This window comes from Seriola lalandi, unplaced genomic scaffold (genome assembly GCF_002814215.2).
Source record: "Seriola lalandi dorsalis isolate HSWRI2012SDOR001 ecotype SW California unplaced genomic scaffold, Sedor1 jcf7180002054182, whole genome shotgun sequence".
Taxonomy (NCBI): domain Eukaryota; kingdom Metazoa; phylum Chordata; class Actinopteri; order Carangiformes; family Carangidae; genus Seriola; species Seriola lalandi.
This window is the reverse complement of record NW_019524735.1, coordinates 1,354,888-1,377,270: the sequence shown is the minus strand read 5'-3', so window position 1 is coordinate 1,377,270 and position 22,383 is coordinate 1,354,888. Positions and strand designations below refer to the sequence as shown.

Here is a 22,383-nt window from a genome sequence, read left to right as displayed (position 1 = left end):
CAATTAAATCATTTCTATGTTTGTTGTACCGTGAATTAATATCGACTAGATGTGCAGTGTCTTTTATTTTATGACTGGTGGGGAGGGTGGGAATCAAGCTGGAGTTGCCTTTCTTCTCCCAGATCTCATTTTGTCCACGCCTGGACAGGTTCCAGACCCCGTGTTTACCTAACAACCTTCCTGGGGAGGAATATGACCAACCCAGACAAAAGACAAGATTAACAGTGCCTGACTGTGCTGTCAAGGAGATAAGCAGCTTAACAGAGTGAAGCTACAGTATTTCTTGCTTAACTGATGGAGGGAGGTGGCTGCATCGAGAAACAATGAGAAAAGGGGTTTAAAAAATAAAAAGAAAGAGAGAGAGAGAGAGAGAGAGAGAGAGAGAGAGAGAGAAGGAGAATGAGTGCCTGAGGGCGTTTTTAAGCAGCCGCTGCCTGTTTCGATTGTGAAGTCAAAGGAGGCTCCGGAGGCCTGTTTGGCCGGCTGACCCTCAAGCCTCAGAGGACAGGTTTGTCATTAACCTCGTACAGGCCGGAGGTGAACACAGAGAATGACCTTTTATCACCTGCACCACTTAAAACAAAGCGTGACTGTGGCAAAGGTCGCCTAACGGATGTTTCTGGGGTGTGACTCCGGTGGTTGCTAAGGTCATCTGTAGTCGCAGAGGGCTATTTCAGGTGAGTCAGCGGCTGCAGTCTGCATGATAGATGAGTGGATTCTACCGCGGGAGAAGCAGTTTAATGTTCAAAGACTAATGGGCTAAAAGTGGAGTTTTCATGTCAGTGAGCGGTGCCGGCCTCTCAACCAGTCAGACGCTCAGTCAAGGCCATTCCTCATCTCCTGGGTGGCATCAACAGATTGCATGAATATGACCCCAGGTCATAATAAGCTAGACTAATCTCCACTCAGTGGATATGAGAGGACCGAGGCAAAGAAAATATGAGAACGCAAAACACTCTGATGTAACAGCTGAATTGACTGAGAGATAACACACGAGCGAGGAGTGCATTCAAAAACAAAAGGTGACTTACGTTGTCAGATCGTTCCCAGGCGTGAAGGGACTTGTTCACCTCTGCTACATGCTGGGTCACTACCACTCAACAGAAACGTTCGGCAAAGACTGAATTTCACTCAGGGCTTCGGGACCTGGGGGAGAGCAGTGAGATATCTGATTAGTTCACAGACTGTCACTGTCAATGAAACAGTGAGACACAAATTTAAAGCATAAAAATTTAGGGCTAAAATCCAAACAATTCTCATTTATTGAAAAGACACTGACAGATTAAAGCAGATTGCTGAAGTATATCTCAAATTAATTACAATTTATCCTGGAAAATTCTTGAAAGGGCATTTTTTTTCAAAGTTTCAACACATAGGTGAAATAATTGTGAGAATTGGCAGTTTCAGTTTTCACATCAAGAACATATGATTGTGTGACTACGTAATGTAAACAACTGTTTTTTTTTGCAAGATAAAAAACAATGTTGCGGTAAAGCACCATTGAAAAAAGAATGCAAGAGATAATCTGGTACTACAGGTCACCACAGTCCAAAGAAAATGCCCATTCACAAAATGAATAGGTGCTCTTATGGCCACTCAAACACAAAATGCGGCTCAAACCGTGACATATGTACTCACTATCAGGAGGCTAAAAGGGTGTTATTTGATACCACGGGCCCTGGGGCTATTTTCATGAAACACAATTGGGTGTTTTAGTTTGTAGCTGCACTCACACACACACACACGCAAACACACGCAAACACACACAAACACACACACACACACACACACACACACACACACACACACACAGTCACTCTCTGAATGGATTTGCCAGTTACTTTGACCCTTTGACAAAGTATTGTTTAGCCACTCAGGCTCTGATATAACGGAACTAAAGTTCCCTCTGAAACATTGACTGTCACAATCTACCCAGTCATCACTTCTGACCGTGTGCTGCTATTCTGTAAGAGGGAGGCCGGTCTGGGGTCCAAGTTCTTCAAATAGCAAGTGTACACAAGCTGGTTCAACTTGCATTTACTGACTGGAACTTATTTTGTGAATGATTAGCCAGCTAGATACAGCTAATCAAACTTAAGAGTAAAAAAAAACGTCAATACGTCAGTCAGAAACCTATGCTGCTCTGCCTCCGGGGGGGGGGGGGCAACTGAATTCCTTACTCCAAATAAATATATATATGTGTCAGAAATCGACTTAGCATTGATCATATGAAATCTGCTTTCCCAGCTTATGCAAGTTCATGCTTTGCCTTCCACTGGATGTTCTCACAAAAGCTATGAATCTCAACATAAGCTTCCACACTCATTTCACAGGGAGCAGAGTCTTGAAATATTTTGATGCTTATCTAGTTCTGAAAGGTAGACGACACAGAGGGAGACGCAGATGGCTCGTGAGATGAAGACGAAGGTGCCGTAAATCTAGACACTGACGAAAGCCCAGCCCGAGGCGCTTAATAAGGTCCTGGTTTTCGAGTAATGACATTTGAGGGAATGTTCAGGTTGACGGGCTGCTGTAGTTTTCAATGGATTCAAGGCGATGGTTAAAGATAAATGCATTTCTCGCATACACACTTTAATGCAAGTGCGACTACATGTACATATATATATATATATATATATGTATATGGTACAAAAAAAGGATTTCTTTCTTTATATATTTAATATCTATTTTTTCATTATTCCATGACCTTTCTTAAAATACTGTCTTGTGTACCTCCATCTGTGTTATCTGTAGTAGTATGATTGCTTAGATTTCACATTGGGAACTGTGATCAACAATGATCTGAAATAACAAAACTATTCCAATGTAAAATATGGCAATAATAGCAATTCCAAAAGCACACATTGGAGTAAGTAAGTAACACTTACTGAAGCATAAATGTTTATATTCTCTTACATTGTCTGGAATTGGTTTGGTCACAGTTTTGGTTTGCTTGGAGTGGAGTGATTTAAAAGTCTGACTTATATCACATGCTAATATAACCTCAAGATGATAATTAACATTTATCCAAACCCTGCCTTTTTCTTTCTCTCTCATCCCTTTGTTTCTCCCTCAGCTGCATAATAACATTACAGTGTTTACAACAGAGGGAGAGAGGTAAGATTAAACTTAGGTCCCATCTTCACTCGGTTCGATCACATTCTGAATCGGTAGAAGCTCCGTGTCAAAGTCAAAAATATTCTACAGTTAATACTGTCCACACAGATAAACTTGACACTTCATCATTGTTTTAAATAAGCTAATTAAGAAGTTACAGGTAAATAAACCTGAGTTTATCCAGGATTTACTTAAATTAAAATTAGCTATTGAATTTTTTTTTTTTTTTTCCAGTTCTAAACTTGACAGCAGATAAGATGTTAATGGGAATTTGGATAAATATCTCAGTCGTTTTCACTTCATTGTTATGCTTCAGCATGTAGAAGTCCATACCAATAGGTGAAATGCGGGAAAGAGCTCAGCACACTCTTAACATTAGAAAAGCTGTGGTAAAGAGACACTGCCCATCAGACATGAGAGAAAGGGGGATGGGGGTAAGAAATGAGTAAAGAAAAGACAAACATGCCTCCATGTTCTCTAAATTAGGTGCTAAAAGCCCATCTCATTAATGCCACATCAGGGCCCCATGTGACACACAGCAAGCAGTTTAAAAAAAGCTTCTCCTGTACCTTCCATGACTCCTCGACCAGCGGGTGAACCCTTAAAATCCAAATCAAATGCAGTAAATCCCAAATGTGAAGGCAGCTTTTTTTTTTTAGTTTTTTTTTTAAATACAGTCCATGTTAGATAATAAATCCTTTTGGGAAGAATTTGTTGATATCCAAGCAGCATATGGAGTTTCACTCTCCTCTGGTAGTTCTCAGGTCACCTTTGTCATGATCCTGTATAGAATGAAATGGGAATCCCACTCTTTCCCTCAGTACAGCAGAAACCCTCCCTCTCTCAGTCACATGCAAACAAACTTACACACACACATACACACAGACCCCTCCCCCAAGTCCCCTATGCCCTCCTCTGTCCTGTGCCATTTGCCAAGGAGGGAGGGAATCCACCGGGGGCTCATTCATCTTGGCCCTGCTGACCCCCTGTGGTGACAGATGCTCTTGGAGGCCTGTGGGGGGAAACAAAGAAGGGGAGCTGCATCTCCCCACTGCCACACGGCCACGGCGCCCTGCCACGCGTGACCCCCAGCACGCCGACACATCTGCCGTGGGCACTGTGTCGTGTGGAGGTATTCGAGAAAAGGAGGAAATCTTTAAATCTAACTTTCACTCTCACACTTGAGCTCAGTTCAGTCTCTCGCTGCCACATCCGACTTTTTTTTATTGGGGGCCAATTCAGAGACAGGAGAATCCGTCTCAGGTCAGCTTGAGCATTTTGTCTTCGTAGCCTTGCCCGGGATTGACCCCACACTGGGGTTTTACTCCCGCTATAAATACCACAGGCTCATCTGGTCAAAATAAATAAACGGAAATGCACCACAAATCAACAGGCGCTGGCAGATGTTGAGAATTATTTGTCATTATAGCTCAATGATCAGCCGTAGTACCTTATCACGATGTTTCCAAGAGGAGAGGGAGCTCATTTTGAGGAAATACCCAAGGAGTTCAGGACTGATGATATTGTACTGTATGTAGGTGAGTGAGTGAGTGAAGTCAGATATGTGTCACATCACCACTGGGAAACATACACATCTACAACAGTTGAGTAAAACATTAAATTTACTTGGGACTACATCGAAATGTAGGAAATCACTTTTTTCCTGTGAGTCAAGTTTCCTCACAGGCTGCCAAATTCTTCAGTTGAAAGGTTTCAATGTCAGTGATTACATTTGCAAAATATAGTTTAAAAAAAAAAAAAAAAAAATCTTTTTCTATTCAGGTTTGCTAAAATGTTGGACTATCTCCTGGCACTGAATGGGAAACACAACTAGCTGTCAGATAGTCAAGTCTAACTGTACTGCCAGGATCTTATTTTGTTTTTAGAACAAATCATCCATTCTTCTTCATGTAAAAAAAAAAAAAAAAAAAAAAAAAAAGAAGTTATCTATCTATTGTACAGCACCCTTAAGCTTCTGTGTTTGTTTTCCTGACAACTAATTAATGTCAAGTAAAGTCAGCAAGAATTTGTCAGGTAAATATTAAGGTCTAAGTAAACTCACATCTACTTGATAACAGGGTAGATGCACTCAACACTCAAGTCTCTCCTTATTGCCAATATTTCCCTGCAAATAAGTTGATTAAATTCATTAAGGCAGATGAGAGCAATAAAAACCTAGAATTGTCTACAAATTGGGTTTTGGTTTTCACTGAAAATACTCAGTGAAAACACAAAGTAATAATGGTAAGTAATGTCCGAAATAAGCTCTGGAATCACTTCTGTTGTTGTAAACGCTCACTTATTACCAACATCTCCTTTTACTGGCCCAGGTGTCTTTCTTCACTGAGCCGTGTGACTGATGTTCCAGTTCATTACCACAGACACAGTCAACAGTTGTTTTAATCAGGTTGTGTGCAGCTCTTCTCACCTCCTCTCCAATGGTTATATTAGGGCGCAGTCAGTGTGAGGGCTGCTGTAAACCACCACATGAGCCAATCAGGGCTCCCATTAGTCCTTACGGGGCTTTCATGCGCTCATTTCTCTCAATCAGCCACATTTGTCTAAACATTGGGCTTGAGTTTGACTGTGAAATTTGTCCGGCTATTGCTGACTCGGACCACACATGGTACATATTAGCTAGTCTCAAGCAGTGCATCGGATTACATTGGACAGTTTAATATTGTTAATTAACTGTTCGCTATCAGGTGTAGCAAAAGTGAAATCTTTACAGCGATCCATCTGATGCCAGCGCAGCCAGAAGTTCAACTGGGGGAAAAGAGCTGTCAGTGTGATTTATGTCTAAGCCCCTGACTTTGACATGGCCAGTCTTAAATAGCCCATTTAAAACGGAGATAATGAGTAAACCCGGCATTTTCTTTGGCCTCAAAAGACACTGTGCAAAAAACAAAAGAGTGTGGATTGAATGGTTGCCCGCCCCTGAGCCCATCTTTCACCGCTGCATTGAGCTCCTGCTAAAATCCCTGACAAAGGGGAAGTATCCCTGCCACTGCCACCTGAGGAAAGACAAGTCACATGATCAGCTATGGGGGGGGGGATCCAGGGAGAGAGAGAGAGAGACTGAGAGAGAGAGTGGGGGGTTCTTCCTCTCTTAGGATTCCCAGAGGAACGCCACAGCTTTGTCTTAGCTGACTCAGCAGCTGCCCAACACATGACGGTTGTTTGGAGCAGCTTGGAGCGAGCTCCAGGAGAATCATCTACCAAAAACTTGCAACTGCTACTGTTCTTACATTAATGAACCATCCTAATCAACCTATCTAACCCAGCACATGAGAATGGCTTCCATTTATTGCATAACAAGGCGGGCTGAGGGTCTGTCACTGCTGGAGAAATGAAAAGTCATCTGCAGATGAGGTTCGACCGACAAATTGAGAGATGAGAGGCGAGTATCGGGTGAGGAGGAAGTGCAACGGCCATGGTGCTAATTAGCGCGTCTGACTCTTATAATAAGAAAACAATCCCGCAGTGTAACTGTCAAAAAACCAAACAAGAAAACAACATAGCTACCATGTGAAAATTCCCGCAAGAGAATTCCCTTTTCTGCTCGCTTCATATGGGCTACCTGACGCCAAGGGTGTGAGGACTCACACTGTTGTTTACTATCCGGGTGGCAGTCCACAGCTCTAATTTCCTTATAAAAGCCCCACAACCTTCTTCGAAACCATCCTCCCCTTCTCCTCGGGACTACCTGCTGGGCCCTGAAGTGCAAATCGGTGCTAGTGAGGATAGCAGATGAGCTAAGGTCATTCATGGCTTTCCAGTAGGCCACACAAACAAAGGCAAACATTCCAGCTGAATGCCATTGCTGAAGTCGGCAGCAACAGACAGAAAGAGAGGGATAAGGAGACAGAGCAGGGCTCAGTGGAGATAATAGCCTGAGGGTGTGTGTGTGAATCCATGTGCATATGTGTGTGTGTGTGTGTGTGTGTGTGTGTGTCTGTGTGTTTGTGTGTGTGTGTGTGTGTGTTCGAGGGGATTATCTGTGGAACTATAAAGTGGGGTGAACCAAGGTTTAAGGCCTGGTGTGACCATAGGGAACGGGGGCAGGGCCCAGGGCCTGAGGAGGGGCGGACAAAAGGAGCATTTGGGCAGATGAAGAAGCCATCATCATTAAGCCACTGGAAGTTTACTGTCCAGTTATAAAACTCATTTCAAAATTAGGGGCTAGGGGGTGCGTGTGAAAGGGCAGCAGGGCTGGGAAGGCCTGTCGGGCTGGAGGTTGGTGTAGCGACTCATGAGGAACTGTAGAGCTAATCCATTAGGGGACAAGCAGCCTTTGTGTTAACACTAGGTTGATTGGAGTGGTGACCTTGCCACACACTTTGGCCCAGCGGATGAGTTTAAGGGCAAGGCATTTAACCTTAAAATAAATCTAAGCCACGGACAAAGGCCAGCAACATTTAATGGCAAGGGCCCACTGAACAGATGACTGATGCAGCACAAACGAAAAACAAACCTTGTTAAAAGCAGCCAAGTCCTGGATGACACAGAAGGCTCTACCTACATGTTCACAACAAAATTACAAATATCATAACTAATATTTCATCTTATTGCTTGAAAAATATTTCTAAATATGTAGCCTCGAGATGTAACAATTAGCCAATTAATAGATTAGTCAATCAAATTCTAATTTATCATCAACTATTTTAAGAATCAATTATTTATTGAAGTCATTTTTTAAGCTTCATAACTCGAAGTATTTGCTGTTTTTTTTTTTTTTTTTAAAGCTGTTTATGATAATAAATGGAATATCCCTGGATTTGATTTGTGTGATTTATGTTGTATGGTACGTTTTGATCAGTATGCGTATGGTTAAAGTAGCAATCTCGAAGATCTCTGCTTCGTTATCTTTGGGAACACCTACAAGGTGAGTGCAGGTTTGTTTTTGAACCACACGTTATTAACTTTCTGTTAGTGACTCGTCTTCCTTGTGGTTTAGCGGATGGGTTACACTAGACACCCAGTTTGTAAAAATGTAAAATGCAGCGACTTCTATATAATTTCACCAGTGGGTCACAGGCTCAATCACCATTGTGTTACCTCAATATAGTGACTTGTTTAAATGAAAGTCTTCAAGATTGCCACATTAAATATTTTCATGTATTTTTACATAGGCAGTCTCATCTCACTGATTCTGATCCATTTTGACATTCAGTTCCATTAAGGACAAACAGATGGATGACGTGGCTGACCTCCATGCCACACGAACAATTTTGTGATCATGTGGTACACGCAGTAGACAGATACCGGAGAGATGAGAGAGAGAGCATGATAAAAACATCCAGAGAAAGATTGCTAAACTGCAACTGGGTTGAGCTGCAAGTGAAAGAGTAGGCAAACCCACCACAAAACCAACAGAGGGGCAACATGGGGGTCAAATTTATGATTTCAGATAAACCTCGAAGATTAAAGCGGCAGTTCACTCCAGATGACGAAGTAGAGTTAGATGCGATAGGACTGCCAGCAGGAATCCCTGGTGAATTTAAAGCACAAAATGAGTTGACATCAGGATTAGAGTCCATATTGCCCTGGATCAATCAACAAAAATGTAGCCTGGATAAATTATATCTACAATAACCAACTGAGATATATCAACTACTAGGGGAATGCTGGTGGGGGAGGTAGCCTGTCTGTGGATTGGTTGGACCAAAAGTTAGGAAAATGGGGAGCCGCTTTGGCAAAGGCAGCCATGAGTGCTGTCATAGTCCTAATTTTGATTTCTTTTCTGGCATGTTGCATCGTTCCTATGCTGAGGAGACAGTGCCTGCAAGCCATGGACAAACGAACGGACATGATGATGAGCCTGCAGGGAGCTCAGATGATAAATGTGCTGGCAAATGGACAACTTTGGTACCTGTTGATGGACTCAATGGACTGAACTTTAACACATCACACAGAATTATGCATATGTAATCACCAATGTTCTCTAACCAGCAGTGTACTCGAATAATGCTTACATAATGATTAATACTTACATGATTTGCATACATGCGCACTTATAGGTCTACATACATATATAAATGCATTCATGTAACCAGTAAGAACTAGAAGAACTATTGGGTAATCAATGTTTTCGTTGTCTGAGCAATAGCCAGGTTAACTCGTTATCTATTGTATATGTGCTGTGTTGACTGTGCATGGTTCAAGGTGTGACTTGTGAAGTCGGTCGCCTGTGGGGAAAGGGGCCATGGGAGAATTTTCCTAATGCAGGTTTTTTGCTCCCATACATCTTTGAACATGCAAACTGTCCCATGTACTCTAATTGCATTATAGTGAAAGATACTATTATCACAGTAGTGTTACAGTCATAACTATATCCAGAATATCATATAGTTTCACTGTCACCATTTTTGCAATGTAATGTTATCCATCACTCATATTTCACACGTAGTTTAAATCACGATAGTGATTTCAGGGGGAATATGTAGGAGCGTGAGAGCCAGAATATGGTTTCGCAGCCAACAGAGTGGGCCAAGACACTTTGACTGTTTGGGAAAAACATGGAAAATAGGAGATTGGGAAATAAGAATAAACATAATGTCGAGGCACATTGCCAATGAGAGCACAGTGACCTGGATGCGCGCCAGGAGAAAACATAGTTGGTTAATAGTTAGGCAAGAGTAGTACGACGAAGCCAAAATGATTGGAAAACAGGATGCACATACACACACATAGCCATCTGAGGTATAAAAGAATTTCACGTTCTGTGTTTGGTTGTTGTTGTCTCTGTCTATGGCTGCGAGTAGGGCCGCTGTGAATAAAGAGACTCCCCGCTCTGACACCTGTGTCTCGACTGTCTGATTCCTTTTTCTCCCAATCTCCTATTTTCCATGTTTTTCCCAAACAGTCAAAGTGTCTTGGCCCACTCTGTTGGCCGCCAAACCATATTCTGGCTCTCACGCTCCTACAGTTAAAACAATGGCTTCCCAACAGTTTCTCACAAGACTGTTTAAAACAATGCAACTGAACATGACTAGTAACAAAAGGTTTTGGTGTCATTACGATATTGTTAATGGATGTTATACTAATGAACAACACACAATTTCGTCCTTTGCAAAGTTAAATATGATAATACTAATATAATAATACTTTGCGCTTCTCAGCCATGAATCATAAGATCCATAATTTCAATTTACAGCAATTAAAAAGATCAAATAGCATCATCACTTGCCAGAAATGCCAGGTCTTTGATAATGTGACGAGCATTCAGTGGGATCTGCTCCCACGGCTGTTGCCCCTGATAGAATAAGTGAATGAAAGTGAAGGACGAGGGAGTTTACAATGCTGTTCATGACTGTGTAATAAAACGGAAGGCCTGTCAGTCAACCCAATCTGCATTTTACAACGCTGCTGGGTTGAACACCAGTTCACCCTAAGTCATAACAACAGGGAGAGACACAGGACCCTAATGCATTTATGGACTTATTCAGGGAAGCCATATTGAATAAGACAACAATGAGTTCTATTTCATACTGTAAAGCTGTCACTGGCAGCGGTCAAACTCTGGTCAATGGTAAAGGGCAAGAGGAGGGAAGGAGTAAAAACAAAGAACAAAAAACAAAAAAAACATGAGCAGTTACAAGATTCACTAAAAGTTTATATTTTTATCCTGCAACAGCAAAAATCATTCCTGACCTTTTAAGTAAAAATGCTTAAAAGTAATTTGGGAAAAATTAAATATTATACAGAAATTAAACCACTTATATTTACCAGTTCTTTAACTGCATCCTACTCTCATAGACAGAAAACAATCCTCCACCATCACCATGGCTTCCTCCAACATCTGGTCCACACCTAATGGCTCATCCCAGAGTAGATCTTTGATGATGGTTGACCAGGCCTTGTCCTGGCCATAAATGGTTGTTTAGACAGCCCTATTTGTTATGGGGTGTAAAAGGTGAGCCATGGAGAGGGCCAGCACTATCAAAACATTGGCTCTTATCAGATGACACAGCTAGCAAAGGGGTCAGGTTCTGCTGCAAGGAGCCGTCCTGAGCTCTACATCACGTCAGTCAAACTGAGGTGGGATGTCACGTGACACCAATGATGAGATGATGACCGTGTTCTATCATCTTTTAAAAACTGAAAAGTAAATACATAAGCATCACTTGGTATTCTTTGACTTGTAGAGTGGTGACAATACACCTGAGTTTTGCCACCAATACCGACACATACAGTATGTGTGACAAAACACCCTCAACTCATGATCCACTCACTGGATTTTTCTGTATTAGCCTTTTTGTTTGTATTTAAAGGTCTCAAATAGCAAATGGAACTGGCTCAACTATCATCATAAGTCAGAAACACATCAATCCCATGATACAACAAATCAACTTTGTACTAATTATTGGGAAAACTCAAATCAAGTAAAATATTAATTAACCCTTCATTTATTACTGGAAATGTTGTCTCTGTATGTGTTGAACTGTATGCTTGCATGTAGACAAGAAGTTGGAAAAAGAATTTCCCTTGTAAAAAATATAGTGTAAAATGACCAAAATTATTCTTCAAATTAGGGATAGATATTGAATTGATTGTGAATCTGAACGGCTTAATGCCAGATTGGGGTGTGAGATGGTTCTTGATAGTCTTTTGGTGCTTCAAAAGCAGTGAGATCAGATTTGAGGTTAGACAATTAATCATCAATTATCTCGATAATCAATACATATTTTAGAATCCTTTTCACGACAATCATGACACGCTTCTCCACTGTTGAGCGTGTGCTGCTTTTCTTTGTCTTATGTAACAGTCAACTGAACATAGTTGCTGACAGGACAAAAAAAGACAATGGAAGATGTCACACTCTGAAATTTTTCATTATTTTAAAGACGGTTAATGAACTAATTGAGAAAATGATTAGCACATTAATGTATCGTTAGATGCAGCCCTATCTGCTCTACTCATTATAAATATTGACGGCAAGATGAAGATAAAGAAACCTTGTGTCTGAGTCTAAAGATCTTCACATTTTAGTGCTTAACTAAAGGTATATAGATAAAAGGCGCCGATACAATAGACAGGCGAGCCACTCAACCTTCCTCCCTGAAAAGTTCACACCACTGACACACTAACTTAATTTAGCCATGCAGATGTACTGAGTGCCCATGGAGAGGACATAAGAAAGAGGTCTGTTGTGTTTATCAGGCATCCAGAGAGAGACCCACTTTTCACAATAGGACCTCTCCTTTCTTTTCCCCCCTGAAAAAAAGTCTCAGCCACCTTGAATCCATTTGAGTGACACCGTGACAAAGAGGCTTCTTAATGTCCTGACGAAGGAGCCTCCTCTCCTTTCTCTCTAAACTTCCTTACCGGGCGATCAGCTGTATCCATTATGCCCCTCTTCCTGACCTCAGGCGGCACTGCTGCATCAACAGCGCCCCACCCCCGTTTACCCTTCTCCCTCTCTTGCCACAGCTCCTCCATTACCTCCCACCCTCCCGATTAATAAGCACCAGGTTGCCCTCGGTGACGGGACTCACACTTAAATCTCATCAGTCCTCCTTACTTTAGCAAGAGCCACGGCATCAGCAGGACTCTTTTTGTCTTAACAGGACAATGGAAGCAGGGCCATCCTTTGTTGAGGGCTTGACCTCACACACAAACCTTGCTGATGAGAAAAAGTGACAGTAAACCTATTCAGCACTGGTGCCACTTCATCCTGCATTGATCCCCCTGCGAGATATAGATAGTTTACCAACTGGCAGATGTGACAGCTAAGACAGGGAGTTTTGGAAAATATGGTGTAAAATTCTGGTTAATAAGAAACTCAGGTGCACGCTGATATGAAATTTCGAATGAAAAGATGCAAAAAAATCGATTTCAAACGTGTTCCTTTCTTCTACCCAGCCATGTTCCACAATTTAACCTATGTGGTGCAGCTGATTGATAAAAGGGCCATTTAGAAGCAAATTTTAAGATGTTCTCTCTTCGAGATGGACCCACCAAAACATGGCTTTCTTTCATTTAACAGTGATACTTATCAAAAATAAACACAGAGAAAATTTGGCCACAGTAGATTTCATTGTAACCCTGATTTAATACAGGGCAGCATTCTCCATTCACTCCGATTTGTGGATTATAAATCACAGTTTCTCTTTAACGAACATCAGTTTGGCAGGACAGTAAACACCCCAACTTTACTCTCTCTCCCAGTTTTGCTGTTACACCCATTACTGTAATACATACAACTGTAAAGCAACAGCAGAACTACATTTACCCCGAGGCAATCGGTAGAAACAGCTAGCCTGGCTTTGGTAACATATTCCACCTACAAGCATCATCGTAAAAAGCTCATTAAATAACTCTATATATGTCCTTTGCTTAATCTGTAAGAAATTTGAAGTGAAAAAAATGTTCACCATTTTAAGGGCAGCTGTGTTTTTCCTATACAGTACTTATACAGAGCCCGAGTGGACTACCACACTACAAGCACAGCCGAGTGTTGCTTGAGCATTCCTGACTTGGCCCTGCTATCATAGTGAACAAAGAGAGAGAGAGAGAGGCGAAGAGAATCTTTGTAGATAAATACTGTATGTCCTCAAGTATTTAGTATTTTTCTTCTTAAAGACGGGAGCTGAGATTGAAGGTTCGCTGCAGTCAGGAAAACATTAGACGAAACAGCCAACGTACAGACAAATGACAAATGAAAGGAAAATCTGATATTAAGTGTCTTAGCAACATGTTGAACCACCACTGGCCAGAAAAGCTTCAATGCTCCTTGGCATTAGGTCAAGGATATCAACTTATTTAGTGTTTTTCACATGTTGATACAAACTCCCCCTCTATTCAGTCGGGTTGAGATGTATTGACTGGATCATAAAGCCAAAGCATATCATTCACATCACTGTTATCCAACCATTCAGTCATCACCTCATCACCTGTGTGGAGGCACCGTCCTCACAGCTCAGCATAAACTGAAATAGAAAAAATGTCTAGCTACAAAACAGGTTGGTATGGTTACACGTGAGTTAATGTGATTAAAAAAAAGCGAATCCTTGTTTTAATGCTAATTGATTTCATCGGCAAGTCAATACACAGATCTACTTAGAAAATCAATGAAGAATTCTACCAATACTTTTCTATTTACTGCCTGTACTTTCCAATTGTTCTTGAATTGTACGTGCACAAGCAGAGAGATTGAGAGAGAATGAAGAGAGATTGAGATTGAGAGAGAGAGAGAGAGAGAGAGACACACACACTCAAAGAGAGAGAGAGAGAGAGAATGACCTCCCCTGCCACAGAGGAACGTTGAGTCCTCGGAGCAGAGGGCTGGGTCTTGGTCACCGTAGCCTTGGACAAGCTGTGACAGCCTATGGCAAAGCCTTCTGCTACAGGCAACCCTCTCCCCCACGAACCCTGGCAACGTCAACACACAGTGACCTTGTGATTCAATTTGTGGAGGGAGGGAGAGTGACAGAGGGTGAATTGTTGGTTTGGGATAGTGTTTGTGTATCTGTGAGTGAGTGCGCGCGCGTGTGTGTGTGTGTGGGTCTGTGAGTGGGCAGGGAGATTTGGGACAATATATGTGTGCAAAGGCGAACGATGCTGCTGTGGAAATCTGGCTACAAGCCTAAGTGTTTCCAGCTGTTGTTAGCACACGTCCTGCAATTCACAGCAACAATACAGAACACACAATACTGCAGGATGCTTCCAACTTTTTGTGGAAACAAAAAAAGTGGATGAGTAAGATGCATATATAAAACTACAATAGATTTGGGTTGCAACTAATGATTTTTATCTGATCTATTGATTTTTATGATTAATCGATAAAACGGTTAGTCTATAAAATGTCAAATAAAAAACATTGAAAAATCTCTGACCCACAGTCCAAAACCAAAAGACAACAGAGAAAAACAGTGAATCCTAACATTAGAAAAAGCTAAGCTAAGCTCATTTAGTCATCGACTAATGTGTGACAAGTCTAAAATTTGCCAAAGCTGACATAATTTATTGTATGATTATGTTTTGCACAAATATATAATTTTGCCTGTGCACTGTCAGTGAACCACTACAGTTGCCTCAGGGATATTAAATGCGGCATATAATCAAAAGCAGAGCACTTGTGAAAATGTGAAGTGGGCCTGTTGCAGCTGGCACAGAACAAAAAATGCAATCAAAGTATAATAATGAATGTAGATGATCACTGTCATGTGCATAAAAAAAAAAGAAAAAAGAATCTGGCACTTGTAGCAAAAGGCCAGGACAATGAAAAGCAAACTAAAAACCATTAACTTCCCTCCAGACTATTGTGCAATGATCCATCCCATGGCACAGCACATACTGTACTCTTTAAAAAGAACATGTAAGCTGCAAACAGTAATTTCTGGCCGCAGGTACTGTTCCACTGGGATTGGCATCTATGCACAGAGGGGGGTGGGGGTGGGGGTGGGGGGTACGGCGGTACACCCTGTGAGAACACACTGTTCCATAACAGCGCTGTACAAGAAGGGATTCTCAGCTGGATGATTTCCAGGTTTCAGTGGCAAGAATGAGGATATATTATTACTAAGTGCTCTCCACAGAGCCGCACACATACTTTGCTCTACATGAGCTCACATCGGTGTAATGGAGCCCACAAAAAATCCAAGAGATTGATCTAAAAAGTAGGAACACTGGAGACACGAGACAAGCACTTCATGCCACAGCCATGCTGTGATGTGATGTGAAGTGATGTGAGATGCAAGGTGACTCAGGTGATAGGGTTATTAACCTCATTTGTGTTTATTGTGGCTGCAAATGAAAAGAGTTCAACTCAAGGAGCAGACAACTGAAACTCCTCCTTCAAGTTGACATGCCACCACTCCCTTGCAAACACACAAACACACACACGCACATGAATGCGGTCACGTTTAATGGCGACCCTTTGACTTTGCCGCGGACACGCTTCCTGACGAACGACTTGGGGGCATGTCCAGATAAGTTCCATTCATTTCTGTCAGGGAGGCATTTCGGCTTTGATCTGGGGGTGGAGTGGGGTGGGGGGAGAAAAAGAGGGCAATGGAGGTACACATTTGGAGCTTTTAACTTTTTATGCTTGTTGTAGCTTTATATTCCGATGCTCTGGGGGAGTGCCATGAAAGAGTCGTTTGTTGTTATTATTGTAGTATTATGTAATAGAGACAGAGAGCTAAAATAAACCAGGGAATGGGTTCATGCATTTAGTTGGTTGGTAAACCAGGAGATCCAGTGGTGACAGATAAGAACCTGTCCTGCATGTCAGAATCAAGAGATAACCAACAGGACAACAGGAAGTGCCATCTACTGGGGTCATGTTCCACTCATGCATGAACACACACACACACACACACACAATTAGCATCAGGAGCCTGCCTTGCAACAAAGAGCAGGATGTTCAGGCCAGTCTTTTTGGCTGTACTCCTACGTATTGCATGTCCTACCTTCCTGACTGTAAGTTCCTTCCATCCATCACTAAAAGCCACATTCTAGGACTGCGAGAGAGGCAAGGTTTTTTTTTTCTTGGCTCAGAAGAATGTCATATACACACAAGCTTTCCCTTTCCCCTTCACTCCTGAGCAGGCCATAAACACCGGGGCATTAAACGTACTCACACCCAGCAGCACAAATTCATGGTCAAACATTTAGCCAAGAGTGATTTGTCCAAGAATTACGTTAAATAGATAATTAACTGCAAAAGTTTCTTCACATAATGCACTACTTTAACTCAACAGAGTCAAAGACGATGAGAACATTTGCAACATTACAGAACAAGCTTGTATGGGCTTTAGGCCTAAATTCGTGTTTTGAATTCATTAAAGATAAAAACGATTCGGCTTAGCCTCAGGTTTAAAACGTGCTCTTGATTGGATGTTCATTTGAAAAGTTCATCACTATGCTATTTGTTCATTGAAAAGCACCGTAAAACTTTACATTTTATAACCTAACATTCCTTTTCCATAAAAACATAGGCTTCAATATTCTAATGCACTATAGTGACTTTCATTGAATACATTGTCACTGATCTGATTTGTAATTAAAGGATGTGATAAATGAGTCTTGCTGACAGACACAGAGCCAAATTGAGACTTTTGAAAACTGGTAACAAAGTTTGAGAAGAGGAGGCGATATTCCTTTTTTTGTGCAAAATGTTCCTTGAGCTTTATCAGCTGCATCTACAATGTAGTTTTTGCTTTGTGCTCTGCATTGTGGAACAATAGCAGGGCTGCAACCAGCTAACTACTGCCAATTTCAATTTATTTTGTCGATTAAGTATCTAGTTTATGAAATGTCAGACAGTAGTGAAAAATGCATATCACATGTTCCCATAGTATGCACATTTACCACTGGAACACACTGGAGATAATTCTAAACATTTAAAACTAAATAAAATAAATAGAGTTAAAAGAAGAACAATTTATGGACATATAAAATATAATACAAAAATAAAATAAAATAAAACAAAATAAAATAATTTTTCTGCTTCCTGCAGGTGAAACTAAGATACAACAGCTAATGGTGGAGGGCTTTGAGGAGGATGCCCCACCCCCCGCCGGGGGATCAATGCACATAAATGGAAGAGGTCACAGACCTTTGACATCTCCTTTCAGCCGGGGGAGGGTCACAGGCCTTTGTGAGATTGGCTTTAATGATCCAATTGTCAACTGCGTCATACACCTTCATACAGTAGTGCATACAGTTTGGCTCACATTTCACTCCGCCCTATGTTCACTCCACCCTTATGTCCATTCATCATCCTAAACCAGCTACAAGTATGAGGTCTAGATTAAAAAAAAACAAAAAGCATTACCCTGTATCTCCCTTTTCTGTCTGCATCCAGCTGCCTTGTTTCGTTCTTTATCACTCCCACATCTGTCTCAACCTCTTCTCCCATCTCAACCCCTCTTCAGCCTACCCTGCTCCTCTCCAGACCTTATCTGTGCCTTCCCTCCCTCTTCTTTCATTCTGCATTTTTGAAGAGAGATTTGGTCACTCAAAGGGCCATGGCAAGAGAAGATGACCACTTCCAAAGATTCTTTGATGCATTTGGTTCTATGGAAACATTAAGAATAAAATAGCAAGAAGCAAGACCTTAAATAAACATAATAATCAGATGACAGAAGAATGGATGGATGAGATGGAAGATGGATGAGGATACACACTCAACTCAAACCACTGCTTTTCAGTGATGGAACTTAATTTAATTATATGTAGATCTGATTTCCTACAATGGCAAGAAAAACCACCCAACCCTGACGTTGCCATTACAGTCAGCGAATGTTTTTGCTCTTTTTTTATTTCTTCTCAGACACTACCAGTGAACATGGTGTTCCTGGCATTCTTGACCCTCAATAAAAAGGACAGGTTAAAAGTTTACAAGCATCCATGTGGAACACATTTGGCTCTGCAGATCAGCACCGAGATGCACTTTTAATTCTGATGTTTAACTGAGAAAAACGGTCTGACATTAACTGATAAGGACCTCACTGTGGCTCACTGTGGTAATTAGCCAATTCTGTCTATTCTGAGTCTAATAAACTGCCTGTATAATTAAGCTGAATGCTTCTTACTTACACTGGACAGTGCAAAAAAAAAAAAAAATATATATATTTGGCATAAATGTGTGAATTAATCCAGTTTTGTATGAACATCTCTATTTGACAGTGGTGGAAAGTACTGTTCTTAGGTTACATTTTCAGGTACTTAATGTGCACTTAAGTTTTTCAATCTGATTCTTCTATTCTAAAACATTTTACAGGGAAATAATGTATTTTTTTTACTCCACTACATTTATTTGAAAGCCACAGTTACTACTTTGCAGATGAATATTTCACACACAAAATATATGATCTACATTTAAAATATGATGCATTGTTGCAGATTACACTACCCAGTTACAATGAGCTTCACCTCCAAGTGCTACAACATTAAAATGCTGCTCAGACATTAAAGCAAATGTAATAATAGTTAAATAATATGATACATATAGTAAAACCTCACAGAGGCCATATTTTATGTAATGAATATATTGACTTTGAATACTTTAAGTACATTTTGTTAATAACGTACTTAAGAATGTGAATACAGGACTTGCTCTTTTACACTGTGGTTTTGCTATATTTATTTAAAGATCTGAACAGTCTGAACACTTCTCTCACCACTGATATTTGATTAGCTATGCTCAGATCATAGTGTGTGTTTTAATGGAACGATCACCTCTCTTTGTGTCAACATAAATATGGGGCATAAGGAACGTTTTGAAGAGAGCCTCCTGACTCCTGCCTCAGCAGTTTGAGGAATGATAGCTATTATGAGGACCACCTGTTTTCTGGGTCCTGTCACATCACGGTCCAAAACATGTGAAACAAAAGCACTGATCTCTCTATTTGGGATTTGTATCATCTGCAATCAGGCTCAGAAAAGCCCCTGTGAGAGGATCAAGAGAAGCGTCTGCCTGCACTGCCGACTAGTCCCCAGTGATGGGTTTGTGATCTAAACTGGTGTTACGAATGATCTGCGAGGGTGTTTCATGTTAAAGATTTTGACTCATTAGATCAATATTTAAAATGATGATTCTGGAGCTGCTCTGAAGCCACAGCAGAAGCAGAAACCTCTGTCTTACTGACCCGATTGGTAATCAATTGCTATGTATACATTTTTGTTATGACACTGGATAGAAATCTGAGTGATCTCTCACACTCTGGTTTGTCATAACAGTGTGCAATAATTAGAAAAATTGTTGGCTTTCAAATGAACATGCATCTGCTTTCTCCCCAAAATATAAAGAGAGAAACGCTGAGGGACAACTGAGCACACACAAGGCACAAACAGTCAAAGAGGAGCCATGATGTGCTCCAAATGATGGTGAGGGAAGAATGAGAGAAAACGAATCAATCTGTAACCCTGGTGACAATTGCTTTATGTACAAATGGATGTAAAATAGCCATCCATCCACAGCTTGGTTGGGCTTTTTATGAGAGAAATGTCATGTTGCATTTTTTGAAAAACCTCTTTGCCTCACAGCAGGTCTTCTGCACAATAAAAAAACTGCGAATGAGAGATGGGGCAAAAAATAGAGAGGGAGCCATTATCATAACAAGATAAAAGCCTAACGTTCACAGCGAAACTTGTTGTGAGAAGGGGGATAATGAAGGTCTGAGTAATTTGGACTACAATTTTCGGTTTTCAAAAAACTCCATCCAACTCATTCCGCAGTATCACGCCTGTTTGTAAAATAAAAAGTTAAGATCATCACACAAACAAAATGCCCAGAGCTAAACCTCAAAGCCTTTTGCAAAGCAACATGAGAAAGAGACGTCTCCTTCAAGGCTAAAGAGAGAAACCTGTCCGAGCACAGGAGTGGTGTCACGGGGGGGGCCTTACTTATCTCCTCCCAGATTAAGTCCCAATTGTTCAGCAGGAACAAAGACAGCAAGTGAGGAAACCAGCCCCCCAAGGGCCAGATGGTCAGTGTTCAGAGCCCCCTGACCCCTCCAGCCCTTGCCCTCTCTGACAGGGCCGCGCGTGTTCTAGTCAAGACAGGCCACCCAGCAAATTCACAATGCACACTGCTCATACAGTGTGTGTGTGTCTGCTCATGTGACACTGCACTACCTGTGTGACTTTAACGGATGTTTTTCTACAGTAGAATGCTTACTTTTTATATGATGTATAGTACAGAAAACAAGCATGATTGTCACATATGATGACAAATCTATCAGCAGCAAGAATCAGGATTTTAGAATTTCTAGTCATGTAGCTGAAAATGTAAATTATAGTTAACTGGTCTAGAAGTTGCTGGATTAAAATGAGGCTTTAAGATGAAACGTAGCTGTTCAGCATTTGAGACTGAAGTGCAGCATGACCTGAAATGAAGTTGCCATATTATAATGGCCTCTCTCTGCACCTGGTAAAATGAACATCCCTCCTCCACTATAGGATCTGGAAATGTGCAAGTAACTGCCCTTAGCTCTAATTACATTTTTTGGAGGTACAGAAGGGGGGTAGTGGAGATGTAAGCAATGCAACCTCTGGGACATCAAACATAAGAGGAATGGAAAGACCAGCTGTAGTCAAGACAGACTGGTTTGTCTGTAATTACAATGACAAACCACTACAGACATCATGTTTATCTGATATGACTTTATCTAAGCTGCTGAAGCCTGTTTCAACACCAAGCCTTAGGCAACTGTAACAGTATACAAACATGACAAACATGTGAACTATGGTAGCCCAGTTCCACATATACTTGGCATGACTTTGTTAATGATTAATCAGCAGAGGAGACTGATGCCCAAATATCTGAATATCTATAAGATAAACTAATTGACTGCTCATTTGAAATGAAGTATTTCTAAGTTCTAAAGTTCTATAGACACTCAGATGACACTGCAAAATACGTTAATTACAGACTAATAAGGCTATTATATGTAGGTCTGTGACAGGCATATGTTCAGCCGACCATCAATGACAGCCACAAAATCAAGTATTGTTCATTTGTGCAAATGTAAAGGAGCAAATAAAATAAGAAAAAATGGTTTAAAAATGTTGATTTAGTAGCTATTCTCGAGCATTCAAACAGGCTAACTGTCAGACTTTGCGTGTCAATGAATTACCTATCTGCCCCACGTCATTCTTAAATATCCCCTTTCCAAAAAAAAAAAAAAAAAGACCCAGCCTGCACTGTGCCATCACTTGGTGAAATTTCAGAGGAAATTCACCGTTGAAACAAACTTTTTGAAACAAAGCTAATGTTTCAGCCTCGTCCACGGAGCTACAGGCTGCGGAGTGACAACCATCACCCGGAGAGCGTTAACGACCCGCTGCTGTTTAGACTGACTCTCGTTCTTTCGTATGACTTGATACTGAACAGGTGTTTGAACGTGAAGGGACAGAAACGTACTATACGTGCATACATGCTTACCTTTATCAACACGGAAACGCGTTATATGCGGCCATGTCCATGTAGAGTCCCCAGCACCGCTCACCGCTGCTGCTGTTGCTGGTTGTCCGGACGCTCCGCTCCACTCCGCTACAGCTGATCTGATCGGATCTGCGCACGGTGAAGGAGCCGCCAAGTGACGTCAGGAAATTTCTGTACGTACCTTTTGGTTGAGTTCAGCTTGTTGCTGTGATGGGAGGAGGAAACACATTAGCTAACTGTAATTAGTCAGGTGGTATTTTCCTCGTTATAGCTTTAAACTTTGATTTTAAAAACTTAACAAAATTGAGAGATAGAAAATATGGTAGTTTCGTAGATATGAGAGCACAAATAAATTAATTAGAAAAGGAATT

At 41.1% G+C, this 22,383-nt stretch overlaps 1 protein-coding gene across 4 annotated transcripts in view; it reads right to left on the bottom strand.

Annotated features, from left to right (window-relative positions):
• Nucleotides 1-22,169, bottom strand: part of greb1l (GREB1 like retinoic acid receptor coactivator) — a 44,250-nt gene extending 22,081 nt beyond the window's left edge. For all 4 annotated transcript variants that reach the window (XM_087173352.1, XM_087173354.1, XM_087173353.1 and 1 more), the window contains exons 1-2: nt 22,013-22,169; nt 1,032-1,146 (exon numbers count right to left, since the gene is read on the bottom strand). The gene's annotated coding sequence lies outside the window, so the exon portion shown is untranslated. The remainder of the gene's footprint in view (nt 1-1,031; nt 1,147-22,012) is intronic.
• Between the last annotated feature and the right edge of the window lie 214 nt (nt 22,170-22,383).